Source organism: Natator depressus, chromosome 5, assembly GCF_965152275.1.
Source record: "Natator depressus isolate rNatDep1 chromosome 5, rNatDep2.hap1, whole genome shotgun sequence".
In the NCBI taxonomy this organism is placed as follows: domain Eukaryota; kingdom Metazoa; phylum Chordata; order Testudines; family Cheloniidae; genus Natator; species Natator depressus.
In genome coordinates, this window is record NC_134238.1 from 26,848,578 (window position 1) to 26,874,498 (window position 25,921).

General features: G+C 41.1%; 1 protein-coding gene across 2 annotated transcripts in view; it reads right to left on the reverse strand.

The window, feature by feature from the left end:
* LIFR (LIF receptor subunit alpha) overlaps nt 1–10,375 on the reverse strand; it is an 83,687-nt gene extending 73,312 nt beyond the window's left edge. Inside the window, exon 1 of one of the 2 annotated variants that reach the window (XM_074952494.1) lies at nt 10,246–10,375. The gene's annotated coding sequence lies outside the window, so the exon portion shown is untranslated. The remainder of the gene's footprint in view (nt 1–10,245) is intronic. The other variant, XM_074952495.1, reaches the window with a different exon arrangement.
* Nucleotides 10,376–25,921: the final 15,546 nt, after the last annotated feature.

Below are 25,921 nucleotides of genomic sequence, written 5' to 3' on the forward strand. Positions count from 1 at the left end.
TCCAAAATAGTAAGAATGTATTTAAAAAAAAAAAAAATCACGAGAAGGCTTTCCATATCCAGTATTTTGTACTGCAAACTCAACTTCAAAGGAAATTAATTAGCATTGCCAGTAATTGGATCTAGTTTACAGCTAGCAAGAAACCACTATAAATGGTTTTCAAACAAAATAATGAAAGCTTATGCTCAAATAAATTTGTTAGTCTCTAAGGTGCCACAAGTACTCCTTTTCTTTTTGCTAATACAGACTAACACGGCTGCTACTCTGAAACCAAAGATTATATGTGCCAGTTATTGAAAAGATGAAAGTGTCTAAAGAGCCTTTGCATGCTGTTCTGCAGTTATGCTACAGCTGATCTTATATATTGTAAGTAACCCCCACCCCGCCACACACACACACACACACACACACACACACACACAGAGTCATGCCCCCTGGTCCCAAGCTTGCAAATATAAGCATGTGAGTAACTTTGCTCAGATTAAGAAATACATGCTTACAAGTTTTTGCATTGTAGACCAGGGCTGATTTTCCATACTCCTATGACGGAAGGCTCACACCTAAATTCTATCAACGCAAGATTGGGAGCTAAAGCATTAAGAGCAAAATTTAAAAGCTGTAAAAGTGTGTGGGGTTGTTTATATGTGGCAGTTGTTGTCGAAATGTTGGTCTCATTAGAGAGACAAGGTGAATGAGGTAATATCTCTTATCAGATCAACTTCTGTTGGTAAGAAACACCAGCTTACAAACAAAACACTACAAACACACACACGTGTATAAGTATGCATAAAAGGGGAAGGTGACATTTTACTTTCATAAAACCACTGAGAAGCTGATCCTGCAAACACTTTACAGAATACCATGATTACATCCCATTATTTTCAAGAGACCGCTTGCAGCAGTAAGTTTTACACTGTAAGTATTTGCATGATAAATCCCTAATATAGCAAGAAATATTGAATAACCTCAATAAACATTAAACCAAAAGGTAAGCAACAAAACCCCCAAATCTTATTTTTTGTATAAACTCAGCAGTAAAGTTTTCTATGTGGGTACTTCCACAGTGTGTACTAACAATGAAAGAGAACAACAAAAAGAAAAGAAATTGTTGTTTCCACAGAATTCAGAGAACAAAGCAGCACACATTAACATTAATATAGTAGAGTGCTTAAATGTATACTTTCAACATAAAAATCACTTCTAGTATTTTTTTCTTTATAACATTTACAAGAAGCATTTGTTTACTGTAACGGGGGGGGGGGGGGGTCAGTTTACCTGAAGAAGTCAGTTTACCTGACAGCACTTTGCATTATTGGGACCTAAATGATTATATGCAAATACTTAGTTGTGTGCATATGTATTTTGCAAGGTTAGGGCCTAAATCAGTTTCCCCTGCTTGAATGGGTACTTCATACTATTGGAAAAAATGGAAAAATAGGAAAATGCATTTCTAAAACCATAAGGGAACTACGGCAGATGTAGTACTTCAAAAAAACCCATTTTTTAAAGTTGACTTTGTCCCTTTATTGACTCCCATTACAACAACCTATAGTAAAATACAAAACTTACTCCATCCTTTTTTTTCCCAGCTTCCACTATTTGTTTGAAGTCATCAACTAAATAAGAATTAAAACCTTAAAATAGAATTTCTACTTTGCAAGTTTCCTAAATATCAAAGATGAACTACACAGAAAAGAAATACAGTAATACTATTAATGTGCATATAATATCAGTAATTAAATCTAGTCATGTTTTCAATCAGCAGTTTTCTAATATAGGCCATTTACACTCAATATCCTGACCAGTCTGAAAACCCTTACAGCTCTTCCCCCAACTGCTGGTTTTATAAAACAAACAAGCATAGCCCAAAGCTGTGTCAATCTTATTATATAAGGCCTTTTGGTCTTAGAAGTGTTATAGTCCTTATAGTAACAACATGGTACTGTGAGGCAACATAACTCAAGAGAATAAAAGGAAAATTTACCAATAGGATCATAGAAGTTAGTGACAGAAATTGTTTAAATAATCAGTCCATTCTCTTGCAGAATCAAGCATACTCTCCTAAAAGTAAAAAGAAAAGGAGGACTTGTGGCACCTTAGAGACTAACCAATTTATTTGAGCATGAGCTTTCGTGAGCTACAGCTCACTTCATCGGATGCATCTGATGAAGTGAGCTGTAGCTCATGAAAGCTCATGCTCAAATAAATTGGTTAGTCTCTAAGGTGCCACAAGTACTCCTTTTCTTTTTGCGAATACAGACTAACACGGCTGTTACTCTGAAACCTCTCCTAAAAGTGGGCATGACGAACTACAAGAGCAGCCCAAGGTCTGGATACCATGCCTTACTACAAGAGGCTACAAGAAGCTCCATCTATTTAGTTCATCCATTAGAAGCTTAATGTGACTTGATGATAATTTACAAGTACTCACATGGAGAGAAGATTTCTGATACTAGAGAGCTCTTTACCCTAGTAGACAGAGGGCATAATGATCTAATGGCTGGAAGCTGAAGCTAGACAAATCTGGCTTAAAAATAAGTGCAATTTTGTAAACAGGGAAGGGGATTAACTCTTGGACCAGCTGATCTATTGATGTGGCAGATTCCTCATCACTTAAAGACTATAAATCAAGACTGGATGTCTTTCTAAAAAATATGCTCACCCAGAAATGATAGGCTTGATGGAGAAATTACGGGTGAAGTTCTGTAGGCTGTGTCATGCTCAACGTCAGATTAGATGATCCAATAGGTCCCTTCTTGCCTTAAAAAAACCCCAATCTATTAACCTAGGAATAAAAAGGCCTACGGAAGGCAGCGTGGAAGGAGCCAATCCAGCAAATCTTTGAACAAAGGTTTGTAGCACAGGGTGCCAAATTGGTTATAAAGCTGATGTCGAAAAGAAATGATCCTCTGATTTGAACTGTGAGACAGCATTTGGTCAAACAGATCTTCTTATGAACATATCATTTCATTTCACTGGAAAAAACAACAGACAACTATCTGTAATATGGATGATGTGAGAACATTGTTCTGGATCTCATGCAATATGAATAACTCATATGCTTCAAGCAGATAAATGTATATGCTTAAGGCTTTATGTGCCAACGATTGTCTATAGCTCTATTTTTTTTCCTGTGGTGGGGGGGGGAAAGGGAGGACAAGTAGACACCTGATGACAGACAAAACGTGCTGCCTTCAAAACCTGCAAATAAATCCTGACAGAAGTTTTCTTGGTGACACTTGTGCCCATCTGACATTAAGACTGTGATGTTTTTTTTAAAGTTCCATAGCAAACACACATACCATGTATTAAAGTCTCTCAAGGACTAAAACATTAAGAGCTTCTCTCCTTTGTCCTAGCTCTTGAGTGGTTCTAAAACCTCAAAGATTAAATGTCTGTCTTTTTTTACCACAAGCTCTGAAGCTGCTCCAAAACCTGAAATAATATGAAAAGATCAGTTTGAGTGATTTCCTCTGAAAAAAGGATGCTTGTAATTCCCATCCACCTTTGAGCAGCAGAGTCCGAAGAAGCCCAGATAATACTGGGCAACATAATTTTCTTCTAAATTTCATTAGACATCAGAAGTACTTCTCCTCTGCTGTATTAACAGCAATTATTACTCAAGAGTTATTTTATAAGTCCATATTCAGACATTTTAAAGCCACAGGGTAAAATCAGATTATCTATTCTAACTTCCTGAATATCATAAATTAGAATTTCACCCAGTTACTACCCTTGTGCCCAGTTACCCGAGCTTTAGCTAACATCACCAGATAATTTGTGAAGCGTTGACAAAAATGAGTTATATAGATTAAAGGCATACTGAAGTTCCTCAAACGTTTACAATCCAGAAATTAACACAAACATTTATCATTTATGCAGTACCGTAAGAACACACTCCAGGTTCCTAAGGCCAATCTGCACTAATGTAGATATAGATCCCTCCTAGCATAGATGCAGGTTGGAATAGTTTATACCACTTCCCTAAATGAAACAAGCTATACTGGCAAATATTTCTTGCCAGTGCCACGGCTTCTCCAGTAGGGCATTTGCCAGTAGAGAAATGTCATTTAAAAAACCAAAAACTACACATACATACACTCCACTAACCAATATTACTGTACTAGCCCAAGTTTCTACTGTAGACCTGCCCTAATACTGAACACACAATGTAGCCGAAACCCTCATTTAGTTATCTAAAGAGTGGCACCTTCAGACTCCCCATGGCTGGTAATGCAGCTCTGCATTGTTTGGTGCTGAAAGTATTAGCACCTGTTGTAAGGGAAACAGAATCCTGAATCCAAAGTGTGTCAGTTCTCTCAAGATGCAAAATGCACACAATTTCACCAAGTGAGGCATGTGCAGTCCCGGTCCCAATCACTCCCAGCACCAAAATCACAGAACTTCTTTGGTGAACCACTTCCTTAGTTTTCACTGAATGTAGTGGAGACTCTCTTTCAAGGCAAATTTCACAATGTAGCGAGAGGGAGGAGTAGGGCATAGCTACAGTGTTCTCCCTGCTCCCATGAGATACATTTTATAAATGGAGCCTAATTTATGCCCCCCATCCCTCCTTGGAGAGAACCACATCCAAATCACAAGCAGAACCCAGCCTTTGGAGGAAGGGAGAGCTGTCTCTGCTGCACCATTCCCTCTTGACCTCACCTGGATAATAGTTCTGCAATGTGACTACAGGAAGAGGGTTGGGGGACAGGGACTCTTCAGGAATCTTACATCCCCAAACCCATAGAGATTCGCTGACCTAAGTTCCTACTCACAGGAGTCATTTTTAAATTAGACCCAGCCCCCCCCTTCCCATGCAGTAGAATCCTCCCTACTAAGGAGGATTCCAGAGGTAGTGGCTGATATGGGAGACTGAAATGAAGCAACCATGGAATCACTGCCAAAAATGTGAATTCTTGCATTTCCCCTGAAATCCAGGCTGAATTCCAGTGATCTGTAAGTTCAGGGGTCCGAATCTTCCATGTGCTCATAGGGAGGGAGGACAATGATAAACAAGAAGAAACTCCACAAACAGAAACTTACAGGGTTCCTAGTCTTTATGGGGCCTAATCGGAGATCCCTCTGGGGACAACCTTGGATCATGGCAGCGAAAGCCTGAAATTTGTCTGTTGTCCTACAAACAGGAAAGTACAAGAGTAATTTCAACATTAAATAGACTGTAAAGTCTTTGTGTTCGCAAAGCGCCTAACAGAAGAGGTCCCTGAGCCAACTGGGTCCTTTAGTCACTACTGCAATACAAGCAGTAATAAAAACAACAAGAGCAGCAGCATTCCAAATGCAGCTCCATCATTTGGACTGGAATTTTTTTCACATGCTTCTCTCAGTCCAGCAGTGACAAAGGCAACTAAAACCTTTTGGGCCACAAGTCAGACACTTTTTTATTCGTTTTTGTTCTCTCGTTGCACCACTACCCTTAGTTCAGAGGCATTCTACATAGTGCACAGCAAAAATCAATGACCAAACAGGTAGCACATACAAAAAGAAAGAAATCAATGCTCCCATATCATTATTTAATGTATCAAATCAGAAGGCCTAGTTCTACCCAGGTACTACTTATTATTTAATATTTGTATTGCAGTAGTACTTAGAAGCCCTAGTTATCGACCAGGACTGCAGTAGGCACTGTACAAATACAGAACATGGAGATAGGTAGAACTAGGTGAGGAGTGGACCACCTAGGTAAGTTATATCACTGTAGTTCTGAGCAAGGCGTTTTCAACCTCATTTGCATAATTGTATTCCTCTGTAGTTCACTGTACTTAAATACACCTTCCTCATACTTCAAAACACATTCAAAGTCCAAGACTCCAATGTGAGATTTTAGTATAAAACAGTTTGCCTAATTTATGTAATTTAAATGCTTTAGCATTGTTTTAAGAAGCTTCCTGTTTCCTCCATTTCTTCCTTCCACTATATGATAGTAATGATTAACACACACAAAAAAGGATCATAGCTTATTTCAAGGTAGCTTTCTTTTATTAATAAGAATGTATATAACAAGATTGTTGGAGGAAAACAAAGACAAATATGTCCCAACAAGCTTTAGAACTACACAGAAAGGAGTGGCTACATTTGCCATACAAATCAGCATTCCTATTCCAAACTAATACATAAATAAAAAGGTTCTCCAACTCTTGAGGGGATGTAATAAAAATATAAATGGAAGGGGAAAAAAACCCCATGGACCTAAACACATCATCTACTGAATCATCTGTATGAAAACCTAATCCAGTTGCATCAACCTTGCAATATATTAATTCTACACCACAGAGTCAGTATAAAATGTGTGTTTAAAAAAATAAGACTAACATTTTATAAACTTGACCCACTACCAAAAAAAGCATATCTATTGAGTCTCTGGTCTATTTTTAACTGAATGTTTCTCATAGAAAGTTTACTATATTGTTTTTATACAAATCCTATTAAATGGGCATGAAACAACATTACATTAGTCATTTCTGCAATAAAACAAGTTAATGTTCTAACAGGACTGTTACTGATAGATTTACAGAATCCTATAATGTTCTAAAAGTGTCTATGGAGATTTACATATTCAGATAGCTGTGCTGAGGCACAAAAATGTCTTATAATATGTGTAAACCATGCACTGTCTGAAAACAGATCTGACTTTATTGCAGCAGTTCCCATTCTACAACAAACCCTTACAAAAATATTCAGAACTCTTAATTTCTGGGTTAAAGTCACTGTAGCAGTGGCTTTATGACCATAAATATGCAAGCTTATCCATAAGTATCTACACGTCTCTTACAAAGAGAATCCCCACTCCATGCTACAGCTGGCTGGTCCATGGTTCCACACCATTTACAGAGGCTAGAAGCATGGCTTCCTTGTGCTCTGTCCCTGCCTGGAGGACCAAAGGATAAGTGGGGAAGTCTCTCCTTTTCCTTGTGCATCTGCAAAGGGATTGGGTACAATATTTTCAAAGAGCCAGACTGTCCAGTTCAGGTCGCTATATCCGATTAAAGATATTGTTAAAAACTGGAGATAATACAGTGGAGATTTATCAGAGGTGATCTATCAAAGACGATGAAAAGATTAAATGGTGATAAAGGAGGGATTTACAAGAGACCTATGTAAACAACAAGAAACAAGCACAGCAACTAACTCAAATGATCTGACCTCTGTACAAAAACTATACTCCCCCAACAGCAGTATTTCTATCTAAATAATCAGTTAGCTTAATGCAGTTTGTCATGGTCTTCACCAACCATGACTGTTGACAACAGTATTCAGACACAGTAAAATTTCATAGACCCACCCCTTACCTTTACTGCTTTTTCCCCAGCCTCCACCATCTCTCTTGTTCTTGGTCTACACTAGGCCCTGATCCTGCAAACCCTTATACACATACTTAACTTTCCTACTGAGAGAAGTCCCATTGAAATCCATGGTAGTAAAGATAAGCACAAGCGTATCCTGTTCGCAGAATAATGGCTTACACAATAAGATCCTTGGGGAAGGAATTTTCTTTATCTTCTAGTAAAAAAAAAAAAAAAAATGCATACCTATGGTCCTACATGAATTATTAACAACATGGGAAACTGGTTCAATTAGAATTGTTAAATCTTGATAGAAAATGGCTGAGAGGTGACAAGACTTAACATTTAAGTTACCTCTGAGGTACTAAACCGGTTAAGTCTGATGATCTGCCCAAGGTCATTCAATAGGCCAGAACTAACGGTTGTAAGGTTTGAGAGAACTATAACAAGAATTCAAATGAGGTATTATTTTGCCAAAAAGTGAAGAGGAAGAATAGACTTCCAACTGGGATGACAGACAATCAAGATTACTTTATTTAAACTTGGTAACTGTATGGACTTTAACATGAGACATTAAGGTGTTCTGTGTTTGAAGTAGCCAGCCTACCTTCAGGGGGCAATGGGGACCTGTCCAATTTGGTTATAGTCTATGAGACTGGTTTTACAATACTCTGGTACAAAAAGTTTAAGTGTTTTTAAATGTGAAAATCTCTGTAAAAAAGTGGGAATGATAATTCTTGGCATGAAGGCTGACAGCTGCTTCTGCCACTTGCTCTAAAATAATTTCTAGTACTTACCCATGGGTCCAATCCTACTTACAATGAAATTAGCCGGCAGTTGATCATTGATTTCAGTAGGAGGATCAAGCCCTTTTTATCACTATAACTTGTAAATCCTTTCAGGCAGAGGAGAGAGGGAGCAAATATAATACAATATTGTTGGTTCTGAGTCAAATTTACTTACACTTGAAGAATTTTAAGTCACAATACTATAAATTTCTCTCTTCTAAGCCACTTTTTATAAAATATTATCAAATAGATCATTTTTTGTTGCATTTTAAAAAAGAAATATGTAAGACAAACTGGAAAAATGGGCTGAAATAAATACAATGAAATTCAATGAGGACAAATGGAAAGTATTACAGTTAGGAAGGAATCAATTGCATAAATACAAAACAAGAGATGATTGCCTAGGAAGGAGTACTGTAGAAAAGAATCTGGGGGTTTTAGTGAATCACAAACTAAATGAGTCAACAATGTAATGCTGTTGCAAAAAAAAAAAAAAAAGCAAAGATAATTCTGGATGTATTAGCAGGAGTGTTGTAAACAGGACGTGAGAAGTAATTGTTAAACTCTATTCAACACTGAGAAGGCCTCAACAGGAGTATTGTGTCCAGTTCTGGGTACCACATTTCAGGAAAGATGTGGACAAATAGAAGAAAGTCCAGAGGAGAATAACAAAAATAATCAAAAGTCTAGAAAACATGACCTACAAGGAAAAAATGAAAAAAATGTGTTTGTTTAGTCTGGAGAAGAGAAGACTGAGAGGGACATAACAGTCTTCAAGTACATACAAAAGATGTTACGAAGAGGAAGGTGATAAATTGTTCTTCTTAACTACAGATGCCAGGACAAGAAGCAATGGGCTTAAATTGTAGCAAAGGAGATTTAGCTTAGACATTAGGAAAAACTTCTTAACTGTAAGGGTAGTTAAGCACTGGAACAAATTACCTAGGGTGGTTGTGGGATCTCTGTCATTGGAGATTTTTAAGAACAGGTTAAATAAACATCTGTCAGGGATGATCTAGATAATACTTAGTCCTGCCTCCATGCAGGGGACCAGACTAGATGACCTATCAAGGTCCCTTTCAGTCCTATACTCCCATGATTCCACAAACACTGAGCACTTAAAATTAAAACAGGCACAAAGTCCCTGCACAGATCTAGGACAGTATATAGTCCTGTACTGATAAAAGCCAACAACACAGAACAAATAACCCAACCTTTTAGAATGAGAGTCATATTGCATCAACATGTCTAAGAATTTCCCATATAATGACTACTAATTGAACTAAATTATTCATACGTATTCCAAATTTCCCTCAAAAACCCCATCTAACAAATAAAAATTTTGTTTACATTTTGCTTTAAAGAATTTAATAAATACACAATCAACTGCAGTCTTGAATAAGTAATAACTGTTTACAAAGCAAAACTCAATGTAACTCCTGCTCAGGATGGGAGCAGAGGTATAAATAGATCCTAAGACACCATTAGGCGTTCCTAACAAGTCATTCCTTTACCATGTACAGCGGACATTTATTTACCCTCCAATACCAACTGAGACGGTGGTTCAACGATTTTTTTTTTGAAAAGTGATTTGATAACTATTTTTCATTCTGAAACAAAAAGCCGCTTAAATGACAATTCCTCTAGCAGAATCATCCCTCACCGAGGGAGCCCACCCCCAGGTTGGGGACTGAACAGCAACACAGAAAAGCCAGAAACGCGTTTCCACCCACGCAGAACCGCATCAGCGAGCGCCAGCGCCGAGTCCCCCCCTTACCCGCGTGTAAACACAGCCACCTCCTAAAACGGGAGATCCAGCGCCGGCTCCAGACCTGCGGGCGTCCGATCCCTGAGCCAAATAACAACGGCAGTGACCTAGCCGGGCTGCGTGGGACGGCGTGTAGCAGGGGGCACTGAGCCCGCTCCCCGGGGCACCTCCCTTCCCCTGTGTCCCACCCCCGCCACCTAGGGGTAACGGGACATTTCTCTGACCTGGGGGGCTCGGCGCTGCGTGTTGGGGGAGGCGTCCGGCGGGGAGGGGGCCCAGCTAGGGTCAGCCTGGGGAGAGCTCCATCGCCCCCGACCGGCTGAGAAGCCCTCGCAATGCCCGATCCTCCTCCCCAGCCCTGCAGGGCCCCTCCGCCGACACTCACCCTCCAGCGCCTCTCCTGCAGCCTGGTCCCGCGGGCGGCGAGCCCTGAGCAGCAGCTACGCGGGGCGCTCCATAGCGCACGGGGCCCAGCTCCGGCTGCTGCCGCCGCCGCCGCCGCCGGCTCTGCGCTGCACAGCGGGGGCAGGAAGGCGGGGAGGGGAGTGCGAGGGCCGGCCTCTCCACAGGGATGGAGGCGAGCGGAGCCTGCGCGCTGGAGCGGCCGGCCGGCGGGCTGCAAGCGTTGACACGGCAGGATCGGGGTCGGGCCCCGAGGCGGCGGCGGCGGCGGCTGCCCGGGCTCTGCCCAGCCGGCAGGGGAAGGGGAGGAGGCGGCCTCGCCGCCGGAGCGCACTGCAGCCCGGCGTGGGGGGAGGCGCTGTCGGGCTGGCCGGGGTTTGAATCTCAGCTGGCCCCTGACACTCAGTCACTTCTACTGCCCGGGGCTGGATTGTGCCGCAGAGCAGCAATGATACGGCAGGGAGAGAGGAGGGTGCGGGGACTTGGAGCTAGTGTCACAAAAAAACAAAGGGGGGCGGAATCATTGGGCTGTTCTAAAGTCTTTGATCACCACTTTCCCCTTCCTCCCTCTGTCTCGGAGGCCCTGATCCTGCCAGCAGAGAGAGACATGACTCAGTTTCCAGTGAGCTGAGTGAAGAGCAAAAAGTAACGAACCAACTAACCACAAAGATTTATAAAAAACCCTTCACAGAGTCAGTTTCAGAGTTTTCCCTCTCAACAATCGTGGATTGCTGAACCCAGGCAGATCTGATTGCAGGATTAGGTCCCTGCCCAGTAAGCCTTTATAACAGGAAGGTGCATTCCCTTAAGTTCCTTTAATACATCATCTCCGGGTCCAAGTTTTACAGTGATTATGGTATAAACCACATTCCCATTTTAGAGTACTGTGTATTTTGTATGAAAGATGACAATTTTAATACAAGTATTCTGCAGATGAAAGGCTTGGTTTATCTTCCACATGCTGGTGCTCCTGATCTGTAATAAACAACACACACACTTTTTTTTCATCTGGTCTTATCTTGCTGCCTCTCCCATCACAATATAGCACGGCTGCCACAGTTAAAGCAAAATTCATTTGCAGATATTGCATTTTACCTTTAGGACATTTATTTTACTTGTTGCATTATCTCTGGTTTCCCAATAAAGGATTTTCTGTCTTGTAGGGCTGAGTTTTGGAAAACATACTGAACCTTCAAAATCAAAGTGCAGAAGCATGGGTCCAGATCTAAATTCTGTTACTGACTTTTATAGAAGCAGGGTCAAACCCTTGGGTGTTAGCATTCTGGACAGCCAGTGAAGAGGATTAAAATCCCACTGGTAATAGGCTAGCTAACTTGTTTTATTGGTTATTACTTATAAAATAACTTCTCTGTTGTCAGAGAAAACTTGTCAGTGGGTTGTAAATGTCAAATGAAAGTAAGTAGCACAGGCAGGGGCTATTTCCTTAATGAGAATTTCCTGGAGCCATTTAGTCTTGCCTTTAAAGACGTTGAATTTATTTATGGCAGGGGAAAGAAACGGATGCCTTAATGGTGTGGGACTTTTCCTCTACGCATTGTTTCCCATTTCCGCAGTTGTATTTGGCAATCACTTTCCTTCAGCTAATGAAGAATAGGAGAGAAATGATGTGCTGAAAAGTAATATTTTGCATACTCTGTGCTATGCACATTTGATAGTGTGTGGACTTTTGCCAAATAGATTATATGAACATTTTAAAAAATTGCCTGGCCTATTAGTTGATACCAGGACACATGACACTGTGCAATGTAAGTCAATGTTGTCTTGGAGGCCCTGTTAGATGTGACAGGGAAGTCTTTTTTATTAACTTTATAATCCCTTTTAAAAGTTATGTTTATAATGCAGTTAACAACAAGGCAGCTTTGGGGCCTGCTCTCACTGAAGTCAATTGCAAAACTCACATTGACTGCAATGGGAGCAGGAGCAGGCCCTTTTATAGAAGGCATCATTCTTGCAAGAATAGGTTTTTAGGAACATTGGATTGTGGATATATTTTTGGTACATCACAAGGCAACAGCTTTTGCCTAAGAAATCTCAGTGGAAGCATCAGTGTGTTGCCAAGCTGCTTCCTGAGCTATTCTTAGACCAGAGTACCTTCTAAGGAATTCCATAATTAAGACTTTTAAGAGATAAAGATATCTCTCCATCATTAGGGACCCAATCCTGCAAATCCCAGGGATGAGTTGGCAGTATGTTACCAGGGAGTCTCCACAAAATTTCCTGTTCTCCTTTGCCTATGATAAATTGTGTCCAATTTAAGAGGTGCAAAGTTTACAGAGAAGAGCAATGAAGGACTAAACATCTGTATCCTCATTTAATTTAAATAAATTACATTAATGAATTGTACATGCTCATGAATGTAAAAAAAGAGAAAGGTAAATCACCTGGCCAAAAAAAAAAATTAAATCTAATGCACGTGCTGGAAATGTTTATACTTTGCTTATGTTCCGTTCCTGAAAAACATACTAGGTGAAATTAAAGTTAATAGCAAAAGTCTCATTGGCTTACATGGAGCCAGGATTTCACCCACTGAGAATACCCAGGATTCTGAGAATTCAGCAGATGGACTGTGCTCCCTGTGCTGCAGGAAACGCTACATCTATCTTTAACACCCATGCTGCAAACTTTATTCAATTAATACTTATTGCAACGTTAATCAGCTATTTGCATGATTAAATGCTCTAGGAGGGAGCCTTTGTCTATAAAAATATTCTGCATGATGTACACTAACTCAGTATATTGCAGGATTGATCCCTATATTACACTGCTAGTGCAGTATCCAATAGGATTACTCACATGATTAAAGTTAAGCACGTGCTTAAATGCCATACTGGATCAGATAGCGACATCCCTATATGAAACCAATCCTGCAAATCAGTGGAACAAGGTACAGAAGAGGTCTTGAAAGAAACCAGTGCAACTAAATACAAATTTCTAGATAAAGGATAAAAAACAAAAAAATGGTAACAGTCTTACTAACTGTGTAGTGGTGAGTGGAATTTAAACCTGATTTATGGATGTGAAATTAAACTGATTTACTTTAGTGTGCACAGTAGTAGAAAGAATTTGGGAATTTTAATTAGAACATATACAACAAGAAGATTTGTTAGTGTAACTATTTTGAATCCTTCCATTGGCTTCCTTATTTCACCACATCCAGTTCAAGGGTCTTGCCTTGTGGAATAAGACTCTTCACAACTCTGCCCTTCTTTACTTATCAGTTCTTGTCTTCTATTGTGTTACCTCCACCTCCTTCATCCGGTCAGTGATACCAGCCTTGTCTGTCCAGCTTCTCACACAAATATTTCCATGCCCTCATCAGTCCTTCTCTTTCCCTCTTCCTTGTACCCTTGAACCACTCTGTAAGGCTACTGCCCCCTTCCTCAAATCTCTGCTCAAGACCAACCTCTGCTGCCATGCATATAAGAACTCAGACAATCAGGAGTAGCGCGGGGGGGGGGGGGGTAAAGTAATGCTTACTTTATGATTTTTTAAAAGCTTGATTGGTTCCCTCTCACACCCTTTATATGTTACTGCTTAGGCCTCAATCCTGCACTGTGTTGTGCTGGAATGGACTGCTGTACCCACCTAGAGCTTCAATAACTTCAAGGCGACTCCATGCAGACACCGCAATCCACCTGCACACCACTGATCAGAGGGGAGGAGCTGATCGGCGGGGATTCTGGTGGGTGCTGAGCATCCACTTTTTTTTTCGTGGGTGCTCAAGCCCCAGAGCACTCATGAAGTCAGTTCCTATGAAGGGCGTAGCCACAGGGGGAAAGGGATAATTGTAGGATCAGGGCCTTTGGGCAGAGACCTGTATTCTGTGTGTTTCTGTGAAACACCTAGCACACTTGCGGGCACTATTAAATAAAGATTTTTACCCCTGTACTCCTAACATTTAGAATGGGGACAGGGGTGGATAGTCTGTTCTTATTTAAGGCCTGGATATCTCCATTTTCCACAACATTTCCCAGTGTTTAAATTACTCAGGTACTTATATGACCCAAATAATCATAGTGTCTGAGCACCTCACAATCTTCCATGTATTTATCCTCACAACACGCTGGGCAGGTAGTGCACTGCTATTATCCACATTGTACTGATGGGGAACTGAGGTGCAGAGAGGCTAAGGGCCAGATTTTTAAATGGATGTAGGCACCTAAGTCCCAAATCAATGGGAGTTAAGTGCCTAAATACTTTTTATCCCTTAGTGATTTGCCCAAGATCCCACTCCTTCCTATTGCTCTTGCAGGACCTGTGCAGCTATTAGGTGGGTCCCCCTGCAGCTCAGTCGCATCCAAAAAAGGTGCCCTAGGGAAAGTGAAAGCTGATGACACAGCTCAGAGATGGGAAATCTAGAGGGGCAGTGCTGTGGAGCATGGCTGGTCCTGTCCCCACTATCTGTGGACCCAAAATTCTATGTTTTGCTATTATCCCCCCACGTCATACACACTTCCTTTGTCTCCTACCTGGTTTTCCTTTCCCCCTTTGTTATTGCCCACTTCCCTATCCCTCCACCTTTGTCTCTTTCTCTCATATCAGGCTCAGGATGACTAAGAGGCTGCTCAGGGCTACTCTCATGCTGCCCTAAGTACTACTAAAGCTTCCCCAGAACCTCTTCCCAATAAGCTCGCTTCATGGCCGCAACAGCAGCAACCACTGACCAGACACACAACCGCATCCTTAATGGGATACTGCACCCAGCAGCAAGGACCCACTGAGCACCCACTTGGAAGTCCAGGCCTTTGACACTGCCCCAGATTTCCTCCTCTGGTGGCAGTCCTGCAAAGAGGAGTACCTGCTATGGACACTCTCCTCTTCGTCAATTAATGGGAAATATTGGACTGTATAAGAGTTAAAAAAGCCTTTGTGAATTTATATTTCAAGGGTCATTAATTGGTTAATATTTGTGCAGTGATTTGAAAATATAAAACATTATAAGTGTTAAATATTATTAAGTGGCATATATCAGCTTGGTACAATGGACTCCAACAGCACTACTCCTGTTAGCATACAAATTCTGCTGCAGATGTTAAACCCAGCTCTCAAGCAAATTAAACATGAGCCCCTAGCCCTGATGCTTCTGCAACTGAAGTCAATGTGAACTTTACTATTGACTTCAATGAGAGCAGCACTGAGCCCTTCTGTTTATAACCTACGTTCTCACGAAATCTTTCCCATAAGATGAATTCAACGGAGGTGACTATTTTAAGAGAAATTTTATTAGAAAAATGGACAGTTTATCTCTTTACCATGATGCCTCACTGCTCATTTTTTATTCATTTTTTATCCTAAGTGGAAAAATTTTAAAAGCCAATTAAGTTTAAAGAAATGCTTTAATGTCTTATCACAAACATAGTTAATTCACAGATACAGCATTACCAATTAATACTCAATTTTGGCCATTGATAGTTCTGAAATTAACTGAACACTTCGCATTCACTATAATTTTAAATATCAGCATTATTTTACCTTATCTTGAGGAAATATGAAATCATTTATGTAAGCAGAATTTCAACAGCCGATAGAAAACTGCAAGGGTGAAGATTAGTATTAAGTAAGATATATTGCATTGGGGAGGAAAAGCAAGTTCTCTGTAGATGCTAATGGGATAATATTATATCATATCATACAGTCATGACTATTTTAGGTCCTGATCTTGCACTCTGTATTCAGAAAAACTTCGGTGAAAATGTTGCCTGAGAGCAAGATCAGATTCTTATGAAGCCTGGCAGTTATAATCACATGGATGAATACACCCGTAGATACATATTAGTACAAATCATTAGATTTTTACTTTGGTTGGGATCACAGAAACACTGAAAGAGACACAGAGATATCTGCCTAAACTACAGGAAAAGAGAGAGGGTTACCATGTCTGAGTCATTTTGCTCCTAAAGACGAAGGCTATAAACAACTTCCAGTGAACACATCTGCTCACAATTTTAAATGAATTTACTTTACACACACTCCCAGATCTTTTCTCTGTTTGTTTTTTTCTGATTATTTGTTTAACAGGCACAAGTATTCACAGGTACTGAATTTTAAATTGATAATCACAACTATTTGGAAGTGGTTTCCACATTGATCCAATCAGGAAATAGAAGTGATATCCTGTGACTTCTGTCCATTCACAACTAATTAACAACTAAAGTCATAATTGTTGAGAGAGAAATTTGTGATAGATCTCAAATATCCCTTTATTCCAAGGGATATTACTCCTTTTACTCCCAAAATTACCACAAATTTGACAAATTTTATTGTTGAAAATTATTTATATTGAAAATAAAAAAATCATGAAACAGATTACAGAAAGAGTTACTGATGCTAAAGGAATGAATCCCAGTGTTTTAACTTTCCTGGATGAATGTTTTGTGCCCTCCATTTTGGGTCTTTGTCACAAATAGCATCACATTTGGGCCTTGGGAGGTTGAGAGATATGAATCCATACAGTTAAGAGACATAAAAAGAGCCAGACAATGAGGAAATTGTGATATTCCATGAGCAGAAAGGCTACATTTCTGTAGTATGTTTTTATTTGTTGAAGCATTTTTTTCAGCTCTATTCTTCAGAAAGCCTGAGGAGCATACAGAGTAAAAAGCACAACAAGATATGCAGATTCTAAACTAGTAAGGAGCAATAAAGAGATAGCCAGATAGCAGAGCTACCATAGACTACTGAGATTTGCTGTCCAGGCATTTGAAAAAGAGAAAATGGTACCACTGATTCCTTCCTCCCCAAGGCTCTTTTGGTACTAGCTGCATAGTCCTTCCATGGATTACTAAAGGAAGTCACAGAAATGAGTCAGTTCACTGTACCCAGGAGTACAACTCTATTTTAGGATGTTATGTTCCAACTTCACAACAACTAAAAACAAACAAAAAACTCCAAGGGAAGTTACGTTTTTGCTGCTTTGTAAAAGGTTCTGGGGTAATTAACTGCATTCATGTTACTGTTATCACTCTACAGATAGGGAGCAAGTCCCCTCCCATTTAAGTCAGTGGCAAAATGTCAATTGACTTCAATGGGAGCAGAATCAGGCTCTTGGTGATAGATATCTAAGGCCAACTTTACCCTAATATAAGCACATACAGTTTCCACTAAAGACAATAGTACTTGTATATGTGTATCTTAGAAATAGCCTTGATCCCCAAAATATCTGAGGTGAGAATATTAATTTGCATGTGGAAATCATAGCTACACAACTCTAGAGGACTGCTTGATAGAGTAATTCAGCTGTAGACCTGAATCAAATGTTACTATTTATGGTTTATTACTAAAGGTGAATAAAGCATCATGAGAAACATGCTTAACTCTAAGCTCATAACCAGGGTCCCAACAGATCATCTGAAAACAAAAGCCTTGAATTAACATACATGTTTAAAATGTTTGTGACCTTTGATCAAACAACACAAAATTGCCCGTGTCTGTGATTTATTTCTCAGGGCTTGTCCACAACAGAAATGTCACAGCTTCACCACTGCTAGCATTGCCAACTCTGACTGAAACTATTCCAGGAGATTTTTTTCCCCAGTGTGATGTAATGCCATTTTCTTAAAATATCCTACTCAAAAATCTCCCAGATTGCTTACAATAGTCACTGGGGGATCAATGCCAATTCCAGGGGACTCCTGGCTAATCCTGGAGGCTTGGCAACACAAAAACTGCAGCTGCACCGCTGAATTACCTCAGTGTAGACACTACCTACACTGATGAGAGGGGTTCTCTTGTCAACATAGGTAATCCACCTCCTCCAGAGGTAGGTAGTTAAATAGAAGAATTATTCTATTGAGTTAGCTCTGTCTACACTGGGGGTTCACTCAGCTTAACTACATCGCTCGGTGTATGGATTTTTCACACCCTTGCGTGACATTGCTGGGTCGACCTAACTTTTTAGTTTAGGCCAGGCCTCAGTGTGGTCAGAAGCCAAGGAGCAGAGTTTCCCTGATCCAGTGATTCCTGAATTTTTTTTTTAGCATACAGGCATCCTTTCCTCCAACTTTCTAATTTGAGATCTTAAGTGGAATGTAAGTGTTTCACAGGCCTTGTCCTGGCCCTCTGTATAGCAATGAATTTCACCTTAGACAGCTGTATTTAACAATTGTCTCCATTCCCAGATCTTTTGAAGCTGCCTTGAAAGGCCTCAGGCTTGCCAGTGTATTGCTCAGTAAATGTCACTAATTTACAGAACACGTAGGGTAAAATCCTGCCCCCTGCTGAAATAAATTGGAGTCTCTACAGACAAGATAATTATAAATTTAAAGCTGTGTTAAAAATTAGGGCAGTTAAAGCTGCTCCTGAGTTAGTTTAACTTGCACAGCTGATAAATATACATCAGATAACCCAGGCCTCCAGGAGCTTAATCATTTTACAGGAGAGTCTGTAGGCTGAGAAACTATTTATTCACTGTAACAAGTACAAGTAGGTTTCTTCTTGTTTTTAGTTCATGTTTTTCCTTCCCTCTCCACTTCCATTTTAATGGACTGTTAAGATTAAACTGTAGAAGCAGTTTTTCCTGTCTATGAAACTAAACCAAACAGTTCATGTGAAAGCAATTCATGTACATCACCAGTGGAATGATGAGAACTATTTTCTTACTGTGTCCTGTATAAAGTGCACAGTCAAGTGTAAAGACAGCTGACTTTCAAAAGTGCTGAGCACCCACCATTCCCATTTGCTTCAATGGGAGCTGCTGGCACTCAGCACCTGGAAAATTCAGGCCCCCTTCTCCCAAATGGTCCAGAATTAGGAAATGTGCATACGTATGCTTGCAGTAAGATTGTGTTTGACCAAATTCCACCCAAACACCACTTCCTTTGAATGTTTAATTACTTTATATACAGTATATCCTTCCTGTTATATAACCATATTCTTATGGGTTTGCTTATTTGTTTTATTATAATAGGTTTATACTTTGGCTGTAACACAAGGGACCTGCAGGCCACAGCCTGTATTTTGAGTTAAGGCAAAGTTAACAGACATATGTTTGGGACCTTTCACCTAGATAGATGGCGATCAGCTAAAGCATAGGATCCACTTATGGCTGCGACCTTTAACATAGAGGATGCGTTAAAGCAGATTGGCATAGGAATTTTCCTAAGTTCATACCCTTTTAAACTGAACAGGTACACCACAACTTGGAACTTGGAAAGAAACAAAATAACCAGTTAGGACAGAAATAACAAATGTGATACCTAATCACAAAAGGGCCATGGTAACGAATTGATGTATATGATAATAAGTTGAGATCACTGATATACTAATCTATAGGAAAAAGACACTCCAACATTAGTAAGGTGAGGAAATACAAATGAGGAAAAGGGGGAAAAATCCCCTACTGAATATGCATCAAACATAGCGGTGTCAGCATAACATATTATAAAAGTGGCATCCCAGCAGTAGGAGAGAGATATGTAGTCCTTAGGAGGTGCCAGAATGATGGCCACTGGTGACGAGGGGGAAGGTGATGATGATGAGGAAGACAATGGCTAACATTTCAGATTGTCCTGCTAGGGTTGGTGTGAGTATGTGGATGTGCAGATGTACATTCTGTAGTATCTCTATATATCTTACTAAGCTGGGGTGTTTGTGACTGTGCTAAATGTATTAATAAACTATCTTTGTCAATATAAAAGAGTTTCTATAGTGTCAGTGTTGCACATCGGAGTTCCCAACTATGTAATAATTTGAATAATACTGGGCCTGATCTTGGGGCAAGAACCTGGCAACTCTCAAAGTGATAACTGGGGATTCTTAAGTAATCAATATAATTAATACATAATCTAAAGGATTGGGCAACAGGAACCCAGGAAGTAGAAGAAATGCTTCAAAATAAAATTAGATATGTTTAATTAATTCATGAGTGAGCTATACCATGTTAAATAAATGATGCACATTATTTAATAATTTAAGGCCCTGATCCTACCTTGAGAACTGTGAATGCACAGACAGTGACCATGCAATTCCAGTGTAGGATCAGAGCGAAAGCCATATAAAAAATAACCAGCTTCTTGTCAGAGATATCAGGTTATTCTTAATCAGGTTATTCACCTCTTCTGTCTAAGGTCCTATATTTCTAAGGATGCTTTACTATCTACCTCTGCTGAGAGGTATAATTTGATCACTATAGAGCTCCCAGCATTCTGTGATTCCCAAAATTTTTAAAGAGGTGAAAGAGCATCTCTTAAAAACCCAAAACTTAAGTTGGCAAAAGTCAGGGTTTTGGAGATGTGACATTTGGAGAGACAGATCTGAGTAGCACATGAGTAGATATGGAATCTTCAAACAAAGCCAGAGGGTTTTCTGATTAAATATTACATTGAAAACAGAGTCCCAGGTTTCTGATTTATTCCACAAAAAAGTCCTTGCACAAAAGTTCCAGCTCACTTCTTGTTTACTTGATGTTGCAGAAAAATTACTTAGGCTTTCCCGAAGGAATCATGTACTCCAGTGATACAGCTTCCTTCAGTCAAATGCACAGAAACACGCAGATAAGCCCATTCTTTCAGTATAGTCCGGAAGAAATCATCTATCCTCAACGTTTTTGGTTCTTGTACTACACCAAGAGCCAAATAATCAACTTTTTCAAATGGCTTTGTGTTCTAAAAAGCATCTATATCCTTAGCTGTCAGGTTTATTCATGACATCATCTACTTTTCATTTTATGAACAAGTGAGATGTAAAGTAACCCTGATTAGGTGAACACGGTAGGTTTGCAATTTTGCATTTTTACTGATGGGAAATACTCTCTGAAGACTGAGGTTCAGATCTGCAAGCTCTACTCACATGAGTAATATTACTGAGATGAAACAAACCTCATCCTGCAGGCCAAGGTAGCTTTTTAGCCTTAATGGGAGTAGGACAGGGCCCAAGGCAGGCTACAGTACGGTTGTTCATAAAGAAGGATTTATGCACGGTGCACAAAGCTTCATGTGCTCCCTAGTTTGGTATTGATAGAAGCACTGTTTTATATTAGTCATTCACTGGGCTACTGTTATAGTACTAAGGGCCTAATACAGGGGCGGGCAAACTTTTTGGCCTGAGGGCCGCATCGAGTTTCTGAAATTGTATGGAGGGCCGGTTAGGGGAGGCTGTGCATCCCCAAACAGTCAGGCGTGGCCCGGCCCCCGCCCCTATCTGACCCCCCTACTTCTCGCCCCCTGACTGACCCCTCAGGACTCCTGCCCCATCCAACCCCCCCTGTTCCCTGACGGACCCGCCCAGGACTCCTGCCCCATCCACCACCCCCCATTCCCTGACAACCCCCCGGGGACCTCTGCCCCATTCCCCCCCCGCTCTTGGTCCCCTGACTGCCCCCAGACCTCCTGCCCCTAACTGCCCACCACCACCCCATCCAAACCCCCAGCTCCTTCCTGATGCCCCCCCGGGTTCCCCGCCCCATCCAACCCCCCCTTCTCCCTGACTGCCCCGGACCCTTCACCCCTAACTGCCCTCCACCACCCCATTCAACCCCGCCCTCCTTCCTGACTTTCCCGCCCGGGACCCCTGCCCCATCCACCCCCCCTGCTCCCTGTCCCCTGACTGCCCCCCGCTGCCCCATCCAACCCCTCCTCTCCTTCCTGACTGCCCCTCCAGGACCACTGTCCCCATTCAAACCCCGTTCCCTGCCCTTTGACTGCCCCGACCCCTATCCACACCCCTGACCACCCACTGAACTCCCCTGCCCTCTATCCAATCTCCCCCCTGCTTCCTGCCCCCTTACCGTGCTGCCTGCAGCACTGGTGGCTGGCAGCGCGGCTGCACCAGGACAGGCAGCCACGCCGTGGCCACGCAGCACAGAGCACCATGTCAGGCCAGGCTCTGCAGCCCCGCCGCCCAGAGCACTGTGCTGCGCAGCGGCATGGCTGCGGGGGAGGGGGGACAGCCTCCCAGGCCAGGAGCTCAGGGGCCGGGCCGGACAGTCCCATGGGCCAGATGTGGCCTGCGGACTATAGTTTACCCACCTCTGGCCTAATACAACGCCCACTGAAGTCAATGGAAGGACTCCCATTGCCTTCAATGAGCTTTGGATCAGGTCCTATGTACTTGACATCTTTAAAGTGCCATTCCAACCTGGACTAATTAATCTTGACAAGCACCCTGTGAAGGAGGTATTGACTCCATTTAACAAACAGGGAGACTAAAGCAGAGAGAGCTTTTAGTGACTTGTCCAAGGCTACACAGGGAGTCAGTGTCAGAGGTCAGATTAGAGCTCAGAAGTTCTTGCTTCATATTGCATGATCCAGCAGATCACACTGTATCTTGAAATATATCCGTAGCTAGATCCCTGAATTGTAACAGCAAATGTATTGAAAAAGAATACTGAGATTTTTTTCCCCACATAACACTGCTCAGGCTATGCCCACAACTGCACAGCTGCATTTCCACTGTTTCCTCTGAATCCCTGAAATGTATAGCACACTGCACATTCACTGAGCCTTACACAGCACCACACGGCAGGAGTTAATGCTTAAACTAAACTTTTAATCTGCTGTTGTGAAAGGATTGCATGTTGTTTAAAGTCTGTGTTTAGTTCTGCTAAGACAAATGGAAATTAAAGGTTTTGGCAACCATTTTAAGGTCACCATATAGACTATGCACAAACTTTGTGGTCACTTTTGCCACTACAGTCAGGACCAATGACTCACCCTAAAATGTTTTTGTTTTCTTAAAATATAATTTTGGTCTCAACTCCAGTACAGCACATATGGCCACATTTACTGGACAGCATCTTCAGGCCTAGAGGATATTTGTAAAATGCTCTCTGTTCTGCCTGTGAAGCTAAGATTGAATTCAATGTTCCCAATAGGCAACAGATAGGGCTATAGCTCATTATTATTTTCAATTATTGTATTTTGAATCCAGTAGCAAATTGCTACTACATGAGCTTACAGTTACTGTCATGTTTTGGGACTTAAATAGTAAAATTAAAAAATATCCTTAAGCTAAAATGTAACTTTTTAAAGATAGGGATAATCTTTTTTTAAGAGCCAGAATAGTAAGCTCACGGTTGTCTGACTGCATAAAAATAATGAAGAGTATGGCATGCAGCTGGTGATATGGTCTGAGGCTTGGCTTGCACACTATTTAAACAGCTGCTATCACGGCTGCACTGTATAAGTTCAGGCCAGTCAGTTTTGGTGTGAACTCCTTTGCCATTAAGTCAGAGGGAGTGGAAGCTGTTCCACACCTCACAGAATCTGGCTAGTTTTAATAAGAACATTACAACTAATATCATAAGGCCTTACTCTGTCAGATGCTGAGTGTCCTCAGCTCCCATTAACTGGAGCAGAATTTATAGGTTTGTTTCAGAAGAATTTCACTCAAATGTATGGGTTTTTCATGCACAGAGGGCTTGTAGGATTGGCGCATATCTCACAGCATCAATTCTGGCAAAGAATATGGCTGGGAATTTCAAAGGGGCCTAAGGGAGTTAAGTACCCAACTCATAGAATTTCAGTGTAGCTAAATCCCTTGGGTTCCTTTGACAATCCCAACTCAAGTGTCCAACATTGAGTCTGTGTGCCACAGAGTTTGAGACATCCCAAGGGAAATGAAATTTCTGTGCTTTTGTCTGTCAACATTTATTATTGTGCAATAGAACAATGAAGCCTAATAGAAGAGAGAGGCTCTCTTTAAGCAGGTACATTCCAGTATTTTTGTTTCCTTAATAAAATTGATTAAAATTGTTTGGCATAAGACAGCATGTGCCCATCAATGCCAGGTCTAGAAGCCTGTAGGAATTCCTGCAAGGCAAAAATACCTGGGCATTCTTCTAACTGAAAATATAACATGAACTATCTATATCAGCAAGGTGTTATTGCTCATAGACCCTGCAATTCTAATGTAGCTGTTAAAAAGAAACACTGAGATTGGTTTTCTCTTCAGTATTTTCTGATAGGTCTAAACCCCATTGTTCTGCAACATTTACGGACTCTTTTGGGCAAAATTCTTCTCATTATATGCATTCTGGTTAAGTGGGAAAAGGGCAGTATTGCAGCCACAATAAAGTAGCAAGTAAATCTTTACTAACAAGAATCATGCTTCTTTTAATGGCCTGATTCAGCAAAAGAACTTAAGCATGTTCTTAACTTTAAACATGTACTTCATTTCTTTCGTAACGAGGCGTGGTTTTAAAGTTATGAACATGCTTCAGTGCTTTGCTGAATTGAGGCCCACAAACTGCCTGGAAGAAGAAGAAAAGGGCCAGTGTGGTACAGAAGCCACTACAACCCCCTGACACAATCTGCAGCACACTGGGCCAAATTGCGTTCCAAATCTGCACAGGGGAAAGGGGGTTCTCACTGTGTTCATCTCCCATTCCCTATGTGAGGGAGGGATTCCTGGGCACTGTCCCCAACTTTCCAGATCCTGAAGAGCCTTCTCCACATGGTCCAGGGTCCGTGCAAGTGGAGAAGGGGAGAGCAGAGCAGCAGTGGGATGCGGGGGAGGCACCTGGGAGGGCAGATAGTTACCTGAAAAAGCTAATGCAACCTAGCCCAAGTGCCAGTGTACTGAAGTTACCAAGAAATTATGTATCATTAACATGCTTCTGTACAGCTGTTCTCAGACTGTAGGAACTAGGGTACTACTTCTCAGGGCCAGTCCTAGGCCAAATAGTGTCCCAGGTGAGGAGTATCTTTGGTGCCCCCCCCCCCATTTGTTAAACTCTTGACTACCTTATTTTTATTGCATTTGTAGCCCATTTCATTACTTTGATGCACGATTTGCATGCATGATTTAGCCCTGTCACATAAGACGATATATTTGCACACTAAGATCTGTAAATCTAGGAGCTTTGAGGAAAATGTAGTTCTAAAAAAATCTGGAAGATTCCACGAGATTCTACAAGGGTCCAGAACACTGAAGGAGGTTAGTGAAAAATGAATCCACATTTGGAATACCTGAAACATTTTACTTCAAACATTCTATTTTCCCTTTTGTCACTAACAACAAAAACAGCACTCCAGGCTCGTCGTCCCCTAAGTCCGGCACTCCAGGAGGTTGCCTTCCCCTAAATCTGGACCTGCTACTTCTGAAACTCATAAGTACTTGGGGTACCTGCTTTGTAATTTTAATCAGTGCAGATGGATTGTTACATTCTGATACTATAAATCACTCCATGTAACACCTGGTTGTGGCTTTCACACTACAGTTTAAAAACCATTTCCACATACTAAATAGCATGGTAAATAGGAAAGATGGTCTTATAGAGATGAAGGTTCAAGGTGCTGGTCTGGAAATCAGGAGAGCTGGGCTCAATTTCTGATTTCACCACAGATTTCTGTGTGTATTTGGACAAGCCACTTAATGTCTCAATTCCCCCAACTGTAAACAGATGATGATACTTTCTTTCTCCCATGATTTGGCTGTCTTGTCTATTTAGATTTCAAATTCTTCAGGCCAGGGCAGGGACTGTCCTATTATGTGCCTGAACAGTGCTTATGAAAATAAGGCCCTGATCTCAGTTGGGGCCTCTAGACACTATTGCAATACAAATAATTTAAGACAAAAATGTGTGATAATGACATTGTAACTAATTTAGCTACAATGAAGTTAATTTCCTGCACATTGTAACAGCAAGGTGACTGCAGTGCAGTTCATGTATAAAATAGCATGGTGATTATCAAATTTAAATT